This window comes from Ascaphus truei, chromosome 18 (genome assembly GCF_040206685.1).
Source record: "Ascaphus truei isolate aAscTru1 chromosome 18, aAscTru1.hap1, whole genome shotgun sequence".
Taxonomy (NCBI): Eukaryota; Metazoa; Chordata; class Amphibia; order Anura; family Ascaphidae; genus Ascaphus; species Ascaphus truei.
The window spans coordinates 11,095,049-11,108,459 of NC_134500.1; the positions used below are offsets into that span (position 1 = coordinate 11,095,049).

At 43.1% G+C, this 13,411-nt stretch overlaps 1 protein-coding gene across 1 annotated transcript in view; it reads right to left on the minus strand.

The window, feature by feature from the left end:
* MAP1A (microtubule associated protein 1A) overlaps positions 1-13,411 on the minus strand; it is a 92,560-nt gene that overhangs the window by 17,850 nt on the left and 61,299 nt on the right. The gene's annotated exons all lie outside the window — the stretch shown is intronic.

Sequence of the window (13,411 nt, forward strand, 5' to 3'; positions counted from 1 at the left end):
AAATAACCATTTGCTGAGCTGCAAATATAAAGTATTCATCCAGTAATCATGACATAAGTCTTTGTTTTCTCATTGGTGTGTAACTTTACAATGTAACAGCGTGTGTTTAATGCACAAGAAGCCTCACAGGCTTTTTCTTCATGTGTGCGATCACTGAAGAGTAAGACGTGTAAGGTTGTGAAAGCTCTATAAACTTTAATTTCAACTCCAAAAAGTTATCACAACCTTCAAGAATTCGGTACTTCTTAAGGACCAATATACATTAGCCGCCATAAAGTTTAACTACATGACTGAAAAAGACGGAGAGAAGAATTCTGCAATGCAACTTGTAGCTACATGATATGATAACTGATGAGTTAAACCAGCGGTTCTCAACCTTTTTTAAATTGTGCTCCTCCTGGTAGAAAACATTTGTTCTGTGAACCCCTAAGTAATAAATCTTATTACCTACTCATCAGACTATCGCTAACAAAACTGTGCGACCGATCCCAGGCATTATGAGCTCGTGGGGGGAACAGACGCTTAATAAGGCCCTAAACTGCACCTCAGTCTGTGCAGGCAGCATTGGTGGTACAGCTGTCAACTACAGCAGGAGCTTCCAAAATTAAATTGGCTTGCAGCTGTAGATGCAAAGCCTTGTGGGAAGTGACTTTGGAAGGTATTACTGTAATTGACAGTTATACCACCCACGCGAAGGTGCTGTTTAGGGTCTTATTAAGTGCCCAGTCTCTGCACGGACTCAGGTACCTACTACAGCAAGGCCCTGCTTCTCGGTGCTCCGCTTTTCGGCGATACGGCGGCACCGAGAAGGGGGCCGCTATGTCTGCGCATGCGCAGAACGGGCCAGTTGCCCACCCCTGCTCTAGAGAAACAGAAACTCCTAGTCCTTGCTCTGGATTTTGCTGCTTTCGTAACATGGAGGTTGAATGTATATCAGTGAGGTTCTGAAATGATTTTATTTCTTTGGCTGATTTATCTGTGTAATTAGTCTTGCTTTCTGGTTTCCTCTTGTGTTATAGCAGTTAATGTGATTACATTGTATTACCCAACAAATAATACATCCTAATATTAATACTGATGAGGACACTACAAATAACTAAAAGTGCATTATGTATTTAGCCATATAAACATATTGTCATGGTAACCTATGACAGATATAATAAACACCAAATATCTTGGTTGAACTGAACGAGGCTTAGATATAATAAACTATATTTATTCCTTCAAAAAGTGAACACAGCAATATAGTACAATTAACAGGCAAGAAGGTAACACTTACTTAGGGTTGGGGAATGGAGAAGTATCAGATAGCAATTCTCCAGCAATCCGGTGACATTCAAGATGAAATCAGAAGAACAACAAGAATTGTAGGGTTGACACAGTTTATATACCTTTGTAACCCTATTCTTAACATTGAATACAGACTATTGGTGAACAATTATCTGTATCCAATCCCTAAAGTGGAAACACCGTTTAACCCATGCCCCCCAGCTAGTTAGCCCATGCGTACTGGGACTCTGAGGGTCTTATTTCTGTAGCCCCATAATTAAATCAGGGGCGACAACCAGTCTACCTGATGAAGTATCTGGCAGAATCTTCATTGTTTGTAGGTGTACGATATAACACTTACAAACCACTCCAGTTTGATGCTTCTCCGCCCTCATGTAAACAGTTAGAGTGGCGGAGTCTTTTGATCAGTACTTGGTTCCTAGACTTTGGGTCGCCCCCCTGACCATTTGCATTCCTTTGTGTGAAGGAATCTGCGCGGGTTTTTATCCCCGCCTTGGAATACAATATTAAAGTTGAAACACAGACATATTAAAATATCCGGTTCCGTTACGTCCAGCAGGTCCAAACTTTCCAGATCTTAATGCCGGAACTGGGACATCATATGATCCAAGTTTCAGCCTGCTGCGACCTTCAGAACCGGAGATACACAAATACCACTTAAACCGTTTCATACTTTAACACAAAATTCTCAGGTGTGTGTGTGTGGTGCAGACACTGACATTATAATGAAACATGGGAACAGGGGAACATACATTTTCCTGACATGACAAGGTGTAAGCCACATTCCTGGACCACAGTCCAGTTAACCCCTTGCCTCCCTGGTGAGGTCAGGGGGTGGCCATATGGGGTGCAACCCCTTTAATACCGGGCCAAACCCCTCTCCCTCTACACACATGTTCTACCTTTTTGTAACAAAGTAAGACATTGTAATGTGAATATCATGTAAAATATAGGACAAAAAAAAATATCTAAGGAAATCACAATAATATATCCAAGAAATATACAACACACCGCCTCTGCTAATGGCTGATTAGGGGTTATTATCCAAGGAGAATGTTGCCACGTTTTCAAATGAAATTATCCCCAAATTACTCCTAACCCTCCACCCAAAAAACACCTTTTCCAAGATTTGTTTGACTGCAAAATAGAAAAACATTGAGAAATGTTACAATGAATTGCAACAAAAATCTTTTTATCCCAATCTTGGTTCCCGTGATCCTGCAGATTCCAGCCATTCTCCCCATTCCTACTACACACCAAAAGTGCAACTTTATTCCCCAATCCCTGCTTCTATTTGAGCATTTCCCAATTTCCTGATGGACTATAGTACCTGAGCTAGAACCCCCTCCATCATGAGGGAATTCTTCCATCTGTGCTTTCCAGTTCTAGCTCCACAGTCGCCATAGTGTAATTCCTACAGGAGGATACTGTATGCTGCTATTTTATTTAGTAAAGTTTAATATGAACACATACTAAATCAGACAAACAGGGACACAGCCATTTTGAGAAACCGAAGGAAAAAGAAACATTAAAGATGCCTGGGAGGGTTTTCAGTTGACTACTGCAATGGAAGTCAGATTAAATGGTCTGGGCACCATTGTTTTGTTTTTTGGTAAGTGTTCAAACGTCCTCTTTATTGAGATGTCTTTCAACATTCATCCAAACAAAGCGCATGAAGTTAATATGCTGCGCACAGTTTTCAATCAAACATTATTGCACAAAACAAACACCTGCGGAAGGTCCCCTAGGAGACGGAAAAGTCGCGTTTGTTGTTGTATAATAATTCAAATTATTCTATAAAACTATTTCTTGTATCCAGCGCTGGTTTTCAGCAGTTATCAACTGTTTTTATTTTGGGGCGTACATACATCTCTTAACCGTTCACGGGCTGGTCCTAACGACTTTCTGTTTGTTTTGCTAATGAAGATTGCTGTCATCTTGCCCGTTACCAACCATAAGGTCGTTTTGTGCAGTACTGGAATTGAATGCAAAACAGGCATCGGTAAGTCCTATGCTAAACGCTGGTGAAATATATCAATAAAATAATTCCAAGGAGGGTTTGAGCTTCAAAACTTGTTGTCACCTTCAATTCACTTTAAAAAAAATATATATATTCCAGTTTTCTGTGAAATCAGTGCTTATTTTTTTGTTTTTCCAGTGTTTTCAATTTATTTATTTTTTAAATCTGTGTTTATCAGTGTTAACAACGGAAAGCAACTAACACACATTTGAATTAGCTGTTTATGCATTTTTTTTCCTGTTTCCGTACTTTCTTTGAGTTGCCTTTGTATCCTATCTGTGGCAGGGTCCACTTCAATATTAACCCCAGAGGAAGCTTGACGGAGCGAAACGCGTCGGGTTAAGCCTAGCAGACGTTTTTTGAGGACTACCCAGTGGCTGGTGGATTGTCTGGAGGTATTTCAAGCTGAGATTTGGTCCCTCTGTCCCTGGTCATTACCATACTTTCATGTGGATGGCTGTCACAGTTGGAATACCAGTGGGAGAAGGAGTGCTGTATCCCTGCAAGAATCCGACCCTGGGTGGACTCAAAGCATACTTATGCAGTTTGCTTGTGAGTGTAATACTTCCTACTGTTTTTAATTTATAAAGCAATCTGCACTTTACGTGTCTCTTCTATTTTTACATGTGGGGATCCCCTCCCATTCCCGCCCGGCCCCCTCTTATCTTCTCATCTGGCCTTGAGAGACGTCATCACTAGAGTATTTGGATATACACAAGAGTTGGTTACTCTGAACAACCGCACTGCTCATACCACTCACAGATCATGTGAGTGAGTTTTGCATTTCCTAATCTAATGTATTTTGCCCACAAAACAACATTGCACCATATTTGTATTCTTATTTTTTTATATATACACCTTTATCTATTTGCACTCCTGATCTCCTGTTTCCACTTCAATGTGGAATGATGCGTCATTTCCGGTTCATCGGTTTACATCGGAAGTGCGAGATGATCAGTCGGTGGTGTTTTTTGTCCCGTGCATGTATGTATTGTATATATTTGTGTGTGTGTATACATTCGTTGGTAAAAAATACAGTGTAACATTGTCTCATGAGAGGTTACATTGTAAGTTTACATTGTGTCCTTCAAACCTAGTTCCCCAGAACCATTTCAATTAGCTGCTCTGATTGCCTTTTGTAAGGAAGAAAAAGATGGAGTTAAGAATGAAATGTATGTGTGGCTAGCACAATAGATATATAAAAAAAAAACAGGATCCCCAAAAAATGGCAGTAGAGCTCGATTTACAAATGCTGTTTAAATCCGACTCCATTTATTTTTAGAACAGTGGGGAGTACAAGGTTTCAGGTCCAGATCAGACATTTCATCCGGTCTTTTGTGAGGAAGAAGAAATATTCTAAGCCAGGAGTGGCCAACTCCAGTCCTCAAGGGCCACCAACAGGGCAGGTTTTAAGTATATCCCTGCCTCAGCACAGCTGGCTCAATCAATGGCTCCGTCAACAATTGAGCCACTTGTGCTGAAGCAGGGATATCATTAAAACCTGACCTGTTGGTGGCCCTTGAGGACACTGGAGTTGGCCACTCCTGTCCTAAGCAGACTTTGCTCAAATAAACCCAATAGTGGCACAAATGTAATATACGAGATCAATGCATTTGCATGTCACATTGATAATATATTGCTTGTTGTTCACTCCCCAGATTACACTAACCACTTTATTTTGCTGACAATATGTTGCAGAATAGCTGGCGGCTGAAAACACATTTTTCAAAAGCCTGTAGGCTGCACAAATCACCAAAATATAGAAAAAGGTTCAACCAGTAGAATCACTGCTCGAAAAATACAATTCTTCTCAATGGAGACTTCGTGTTCATGATTAAAAATAAATAAATCTATGTAGAATACTCTGACCTATACACAACAACCAGTGGAAGACATTAGTGAGAAGAAATATGTGGGAAAAATATCTTGCAAAGTAACTCCTCGCTCTTCATCATGAAAAGAAAACGTAATGCATTGATTGTAATGAGTATTTAATACTGTCCATACAGACCAGCTTTCCCAAGGGAGAGTGAACACAGAAGGAACAGCAGTGAGAACCAGAAGAGAGGGGGAGACCTGGGTGCAATAATGGAGCAGATTGTTTGATGTGACTGATGTCATGCATTATATTCCAACTAAACTTCATTCAGTTGGAAATAAGCTCTGCCTCCATGAAAGCACAGACATGCAAATAGTAGGGTAGACTAAACCCTCTCTGGTCCACGATTTAGCTCTACGTTTGTATACAATTCAAAAGACCTGTGTACCAAGATTTTATTTTCACTTTCTTGTGCATCAATTTCATTGCAAAAAAAGTAATACAAACACAAAGAAAATGTGTGCCCTACAAATGACGACGTCCTACGTGATGCATAATTTGTTTTAAATTACTTTTGACGCATCCCTCTTTTGAATACCTTGTTAATACAATTAAAATAGAATTGTCTATTTTTTATTTGTAACTAGTAAGTCAATTTAAGTTATTAGCGTAATATTATTTATAAAAGGCATGCTGTGGAAATAATGTATGTTTGGAATTTTATAATGAAACATCTGTGCTGCATGAAAACAATTAATTTTGTGGCACACAGAAATATTATTTTTTATGACCTACCTTCACATTTCCGTGCACCAAAACAAGTGAAAAAAAAAAATATCTGCGCATATGGCGAAATTTGAGCTTAGTACATAGTCACACACAAGCGCAATTTAAAAATGGCGCAAATGACATGCTCCAATTTTGCTCTTAAAAAGCGTTCCACACTGCTTTGTACGGTATGTCGGATCCAGTATTGGAGCAAATGTAGTTCTATAGATATTTAAATAAAACATCCTTCAGTTCTCCACATGGGTACCCATATGTATCTGGGCAATAATATATTCCAGGCTTAGCACGCACTATATCCACCACTCACCTGCAGTGACATAATGAATGGCGCTAGATTTAGAACTGAATTGTGATTATTGTGAGGAATCTATGCTATGGGTTTTGTCAACTGCCCCAAAAAGAGAACGCCTAGTTACATATATAGGTTAAGAAAATGTTGGCATGGAAGCCACCACTAGCAAGACCTAATTGACTTATGTTTAACAAGTATTATAGGATGTTCAGAAATGTAAATGACATACGTAGGCATACACCATCAATCTTCCACGTATGTGCAACATTAACAAATGGAAAATCAAGAAGATTAAATGTACAGATGTACAGTAGCAGCTATTAATGCGCCCTGCGTTGCAGCAGGACACACACAACGCGCCAGCGAAAGCAGGCACCATTGTCAAGACATTGGTCGCATGTAAAAAAGGGACAAGGCTATCGTACACCATACAAATACTACGATATTGGGCACCAAATGTAAGAACATGAATGATGACATCACAACATTTGCCATTAATGATTGTGGGTGAAAAACTGATTATTATTTTTTGGATGCAAGGCACTCAAAAAACTATCCTTCATATGAAGCCACAACCTTTCTTATTTGGGAATGGGCGGCTCTTTCCAAGAAAATCTAATGGGAAGTCACTATAACGTCAGCCAGTGTGAGCTCGTTGTCATTGAGTAGGACAGGAGGACACCAAGCTAAACCCTGAATTTGCTTCAGCTGTCAAATAGAGAAACGTTGTTCATGTTGCTATTTTCTTGTTATATGGTCATATCCTTTTAAAACCACTTCACAAACTGAAAAAGATGTAAACGGGCCATGAGAATGCATGTAAATGGAATCGTAGCATAGTACAAATGCAACTACAATTATTGAATAAACAGCCACTGATGTTTACTGCAAAGCAAACAGTGTCCCTGGGGGGTAGGTGTTTACTGCCTTGGTACTGTGAAAATAGGCTTTCTTATTAAACAGAAAATGGCTTGCTCCGCAGTAAGCAGCTACTAGCATCAGCTGCAGCCTTTGCCGCAGTGTGTGTGTGTGTGTCTGTGTGTCAGGCCCCGGCCACTCCCAAACCAACAATATCTTACTGTGATGAATGGGTCTATAGAACTACCCCATCATCCCTCCAATGTCAATTCCTTTTCTGAGCCCAGTCTCTTTGGTCATTTTATTATAATTCCTGACACAGTGGGCCTGCTTTCCCTACCCCTCCCCCCCCCCCCCCAAACACTTCATTAAAAAGACTTTTGTTGATGCATGGCATACAATGCCATTTTCTATAGAATCCGTGCAGTTCACTCCCTTTGCATTCTGCAAAAATAAAAAAAATAACGAGCTGTGCTCTAAAAATAAAAATGACTGCGACAGGACACTGAATACTTTGTGGGTTTTTTTTTTAAACAAATGACATTTTCAAGCAGCGATGTGTTGTGTCAATGCAGAGGGCCTGTGTTAACCGTATGTTATAATGCTATTATCAGGGCTTACCGCTTGTGACATGTACAAAAGAGATATACATGAAACAACTACGTATAGCAGGCGTGGGCAATGCCAGTCCTCAAGGGCCACGAACAGGTCAGGTGTTCAGGATATCCCTGCTTCAGCACAGGTGGCTCAATCGCAGGCTCAGTCAATCAGCCACAGCTTCAACACAGGTGGCTCAGTCTTTGACTGAGCCACCTGTGCTGAAGCAGGGATATATTGAAAACATGGCCTGTTGGTGGCCCTTGAGAACTGCAGTTTCCTACCCCATGCATATAGTATTTCACAAGACACGATTTGTTTTTACATCATATGCATTAGTCACTCAGTTTGCCAGAATTGGCAAAGGACAAAAAGGGAAAAAAATCTCATGCAGCTTTATGATCGATGCCTGATGTACAAGGAATTACACATCTATACACCCTCTAGTGTAGACAACTGGTTCACTGTAAACTGGGAGAGAATACAGCTAACAATTGTTCACATTTATATTTTGTTGAACTTAAAAAAAAATTCAAAATCTGTTTTAATAATTCCAAATATGGATAGCATTTCCTTTTTGTTAGATTTACTTGAAGGAATGAAAAAACAAACACATTGTCGATTTTGTTTAATCTTCAAAACGCAGGACTTTCTATTAAAAAAAATGAGCCAGAATTATTTATAAGCAGTGCGTGTATCAGATGGCTATCAGACTTCCCACAAGCAATGAGGCTGATGCATACGGTATAAACTGTACGTCTACCACCAACTTGGGTGATTAGACCATAGCTACAGATACTTAAACATAGTTTTAGATAAATGATCCCAGAACAGATCATAGTATAGTAACTCAGTACTTCAAGCTTAGACAGTAAACTTTCTATAGCTAGGATATATTCGGCCTTTATCATTCTCCTATATATAGCACAACATACACAGGCAGAGCGCTATAAAAATAAACTCTTATTAACTAAAACTATGGTTACTATTTGAAGAACTTAACCAGTGATACTGAAATCAGAATCTGACTCAACCATACTTTACAAGCAGCTAAGACAGTAATGTATCTATAAACTCTTGCACCTGATGATTGGAATGGCAGCTACTGTCAAATGACAGTCCTGGTGTAATTTCGGGAATATTTATGATGTGGCTTGCCACCTATAAATGAGAACGTTTGAGTAGTTAAAATGTCAGCTGCACAAATATCGTTTGGGCAGAAGTTACGTGCTCATGTACGCAATAATCTGAATTTCATTTGAATCTGTAGGCCTTACATTTCACATCTTGGTAAACCTTGGATGTACGCAATAATCTGAATTTCATTTGCATCTGTAGGCCTTACATTTCACATCTTGGTAAAACCTTGGGTGGTTACTGTTGAAATCACGAAAGGTAATGAGTGATAATGCCTCAATCAAAAAAGCTGATCAAAGGAAAAACAAAACAAAAAAATCACGCACAAAAGGCCTATACTTCAGAAAACAACGCGAGGCTGTAAAATATAGATTATAGATCTGGTAACTGTCTATACGCACTATGATTTCTGGAACCAAAGATCTTTTCAAATCAGTCCAGCTTCTGTAGGATCAGACAAGCCGATTATTGCCTTAGGACAAGTTATGCTTTATAGCAGGGGGGCTCAACTCCAGTCCTCAAGCCAACCCCAACAGGTCAGGATTTCAGGATATCCCATCTTCAGTGCAGGTGGCTCAATCAGACTGAGCCTCGGATTGAGCCACCAGTGCTGAAGCAGGGACTGATTGAGCCACCTGTGCTGAAGCTGGGATATCCTGAAAACCTGACCTGTTGGCGGGGCTTGAGGACTAGAGTTGAGCACCCCTCGGTTACGGTGTACACTGTAAAGCAATTCAGGTTAGCAGTCTTTTGAATATTGTGCATGGTTGTCTATTAATAGATACCATTTCTTTACCATTAAAAATGCATAGGGACACGAGGCCAAATCATACAATTAATGAGCATGAGTGAAGAACTGCAGGATTTGCAACCAAGCAGAGATCATGGCCCATCTCACTGTACTGTCTTCAGTCATCCATATTATAAGGCGTTGTGAAGTAATAGGCATTTCTTTTTATAGCATAATATTCTCTAGAGAACAGCATTGCGCATTATGTTATGATCATATACGTATGAAAGTAAGAAAAATGACTATTGCCAACACCATTTGAAAACAAAATAATGGATATTTCACAACGAGATAACCTCTAGCTTTTGGGCTACAAGTGCAGCACTGAAAGGGTTAAGGAGGCAAGGGAAGAAAAATGGTATGGCCAGTCTGAGAATCCTTCAGGTACCTAGAGGAAACAGTCGCCATGGAGATAGAATCTCCCAGTGAAATAGTGACTCTTCCAGTTCTTTGCTTTGCTGTATATAACAGGAGGTGTTTCAGTGGGGTAATGGCAGGTTTGTCAGAGGCCCTTCGGAGAAACGTCACACAGAAAATTCTAGGCAATCCTGAAAGGATCAACAAGATGTCTATACACTGCTTTACATATATATTCCTGTGGGGTTTTATTAACACGAACAGCTACAGTATAAGTGCTTCTGAGATGAACCTCTCTTGCTTTGTTTCCCTGGTCCATCTGGGATAGGAATGGCAAGGGAGGAGCAAAAACACCAATTAAAAAACCCCATCTCTTATGTTTGTGTCAACCCAACACCCTTCTTTCACCCTGTCCTCTATAGCCTGACTCAATCTGGGGTGTCATTTGTAAGATCTCTCAGTCTGTGCCTTGTACATTTGTTCCCTGTACGCCACCTCGAAGAATCATTTAAAGAATCAGACGCATTACTAAAGGATGCTACACCATGGATTGAATAACCAGCTTGGACCCTCACTGACAATGCTGTGTGGGAAGCGGTGATGAGGAAAGCAGGGAAGGGATTGTGAGGCTGTTGTTAGGGAAATCATAAATGTACATATTTCTGCCTTCTAAGGCTGGCTTGTGCAGAATTTCCATCACAGATTCCAGCTGGATGGAAACACCCAGACATAACATTCTCATGAGCAAGAGAGGGCTTCAATTAATCTGTTCTTAGCACAAGGCTTCTTAAATGCAGACGGCAGCTAATCTGAGCTTTACAGATATACTAACACTCTTACCTATGTGACAATGTTGAATCCCCTATGCTCAAGTTCTTAGAATTTCTCCAACTTCTACATTTCCAAATTACACACACACACAAAAAACCTTAGCAATCTCAACTACGATTTGTTGCAGAATAGTGGAAAGAGCCATCTTAAACATACCATTTTAGCTTGGAAGTCCAAAGAAGGTAGCAACCACTGCTGGATATGCCTGGAAAGCAGGAGAATACGCAACGAGGTTCGAGAAATGATTAGTGAGTAAAAGGAAAAAAGGCAGCAGAGGAGCAGACAGGGGGATGCAGTGATACAATTGTACAGGAGAGCCAGCAGAAGGCAGCTGCTGTGTGAAAGCAATTCAGGGAGGAGTGGTACAGCCTCCTTCTCTGACACCCGCTCCACAATGCACCAGGCAGACTTAACCCTTACTCTACCAAAGACCTCACGCTGCTTACTATTTCTTGAACTCTTAATAATCTGGAGAAAATTCGCATTTAAAGTGTTAACCACCGAAATGTATAGTTTGCCTAGCAATGTATAACTGCAGAAATGTATAATGTACAATAGAGAATTCCCAAATCTTGGTTAAGAGGTTGCGGCCTGATTGGTTAAGGCTACTGCAACATTATATTTCTCTCTCTGTGTCAACGGTCTGGAATCTGGAAACGAATACATTTCAGTTTTGGTGGGCTATGGACCAAATAAAATCATTTTTCATAGACATATTTTGACTTCAGAAATGGAGACTACATTCACATTAATGAAAAGTTGCTAAATCATTGCCACTGCCAAAGCACTATTAAGATGATCTGCTGTCAGTGCACAGGTAGTGTGGCTTTTCAAGCAGCATAAAGAGGCAAGCAAGAGGGCTCTGTGTACCCAGTCAAGCAAGAAAATCTATTCACAGTAAATATGTGGCCCAATGGGGGTTAGCATAACAGCGCTAAGCCTTAATGTTGTGTATACAATGGGATATTACTAATGCCAAAGATTGGGGGAAGGAGGAGGGGAGACCCTTGCTCAGCTCACATACGTGGTCGTGGTGATAAGGTGTTACCTGGGAGATATATACACACACACACACACACACACACACACACACACACACACACACATATATACATATATATATATACATATATATATATATATATATATACTAGCTGATATACCCGGCGTTGCCCGGGCATGGAAGGGCAGGGGGCATGGAGTGGAAGGGCGGGGGGGGGAGTGGAAGGGCAGGGGGGGCCAAGGGGCGTAGAAGGGTGGGGAGGGCAAAGGGCAGGGGGGCAAAGGGCAGGGGGGCAAAGGGCAGGGAGGGGCGGGGGGAGCAAAGGGCAGGGAGGGGCGGGGGGGGGGGGGGGGAAAGGGCAGGGAGGGGCAGGGGGGGGGCAAAGGGCAGGGAGGGGGGGCAGGGAGTGCAGGGGGGGCAGGGAGGGGCGGGGGGCAAAGGGGAGGGAGGGCGGGGGGCAAAGGGCAGGGGGAGGGCAGGGGGAGGGAGGGCAAAGGGCGGGAGGGAGGGCAGGGGGCAAAGGGCTGGGGGGCAGGGGGCAAAGGGCTGGGGGAGGGAGGGCAGGGGGCAAAGGGCAGGGGGAGGGAGGGCAGGGGGAGTGAGGGCAGGGGGCAAAGGCCAGGGGGAGGGAGGGCAGGGGGCAAAGGCCAGGGGGAGGGAGGGCAGGGGGCAAAGGCCAGGGGGAGGGAGGGCAGGGGGCAAAGGGCAGGGGGAGGGAGGGCAGGGGGCAAAGGGCAGGGGGAGGGAGGGCAGGGGAAAGGGCACGGGCAGGGGGCAAAGGGCAGGGGGAGGGAGGGCAGGGGGCAAAGGGCAGGGGGGGCAGGGAGGGTAGGGGGGCAAAGTGCAGGGGGAGTCACGGACGCGTTAAATAACCCATTCCCCTGCGTTTCCTCACCTTGCACACGGCCGCGCTCCTGTTCGTCCGGGTACCGGCCGCCCTCCTCCTCCACCACGGGCTCCTCAGCGGAGAGGCTGAGACGCTCCGGTGAGGAGGTGCTGCGCCTTGCGCGGGGAGAGGCGGAGACAGCCGGAGGAGCGCCCTCGGGGATGGGGAGCTGGGGGAGCGGCCTATGTGAGGGGAGAGCCGCAGAGAGCGTGCTCTGTGTGTGTGTGTTTTAAGCGGGGCGGGGGGGGTGAGCGGGGGGGGGGGGGAGAGGGGGGTGAGCGGGCGGGGGGTGAGGGAGAGCGTCGGGTGAGGGAGTGGCCAATGGGTGGTGAGAGCCGTGGGGAGCGCTCTCGGGGATGGTCAGCTGGGGGAGCGGCCTATGTGAGGGGAGAGCCGCAGAGAGCGTGGGGGTGGGGTGTGTGTGTGTGTGTCCGTCTCTCCTTTGGCCCGTCACTCCACCACAGGCCAATGAGAGGTGTGCGGGGGCGGGCGGGCCAAGGGAGCAATCTCATTGGCCTGGCCCAAGGTCCAATGGTATTGCCGCTAGGGACACAGGGAGGGACACAGGGAGACACATACAGACACGGACACATATGACGCTTTCAGAAATATATAGTAAGATATACATACATACATACATACATACATATATATATATATATATATATATATATATATATATATATATACAGTGGTTGACAAATCACCAAAAAATCTACTCGCCACACAAAAAAATCTACTC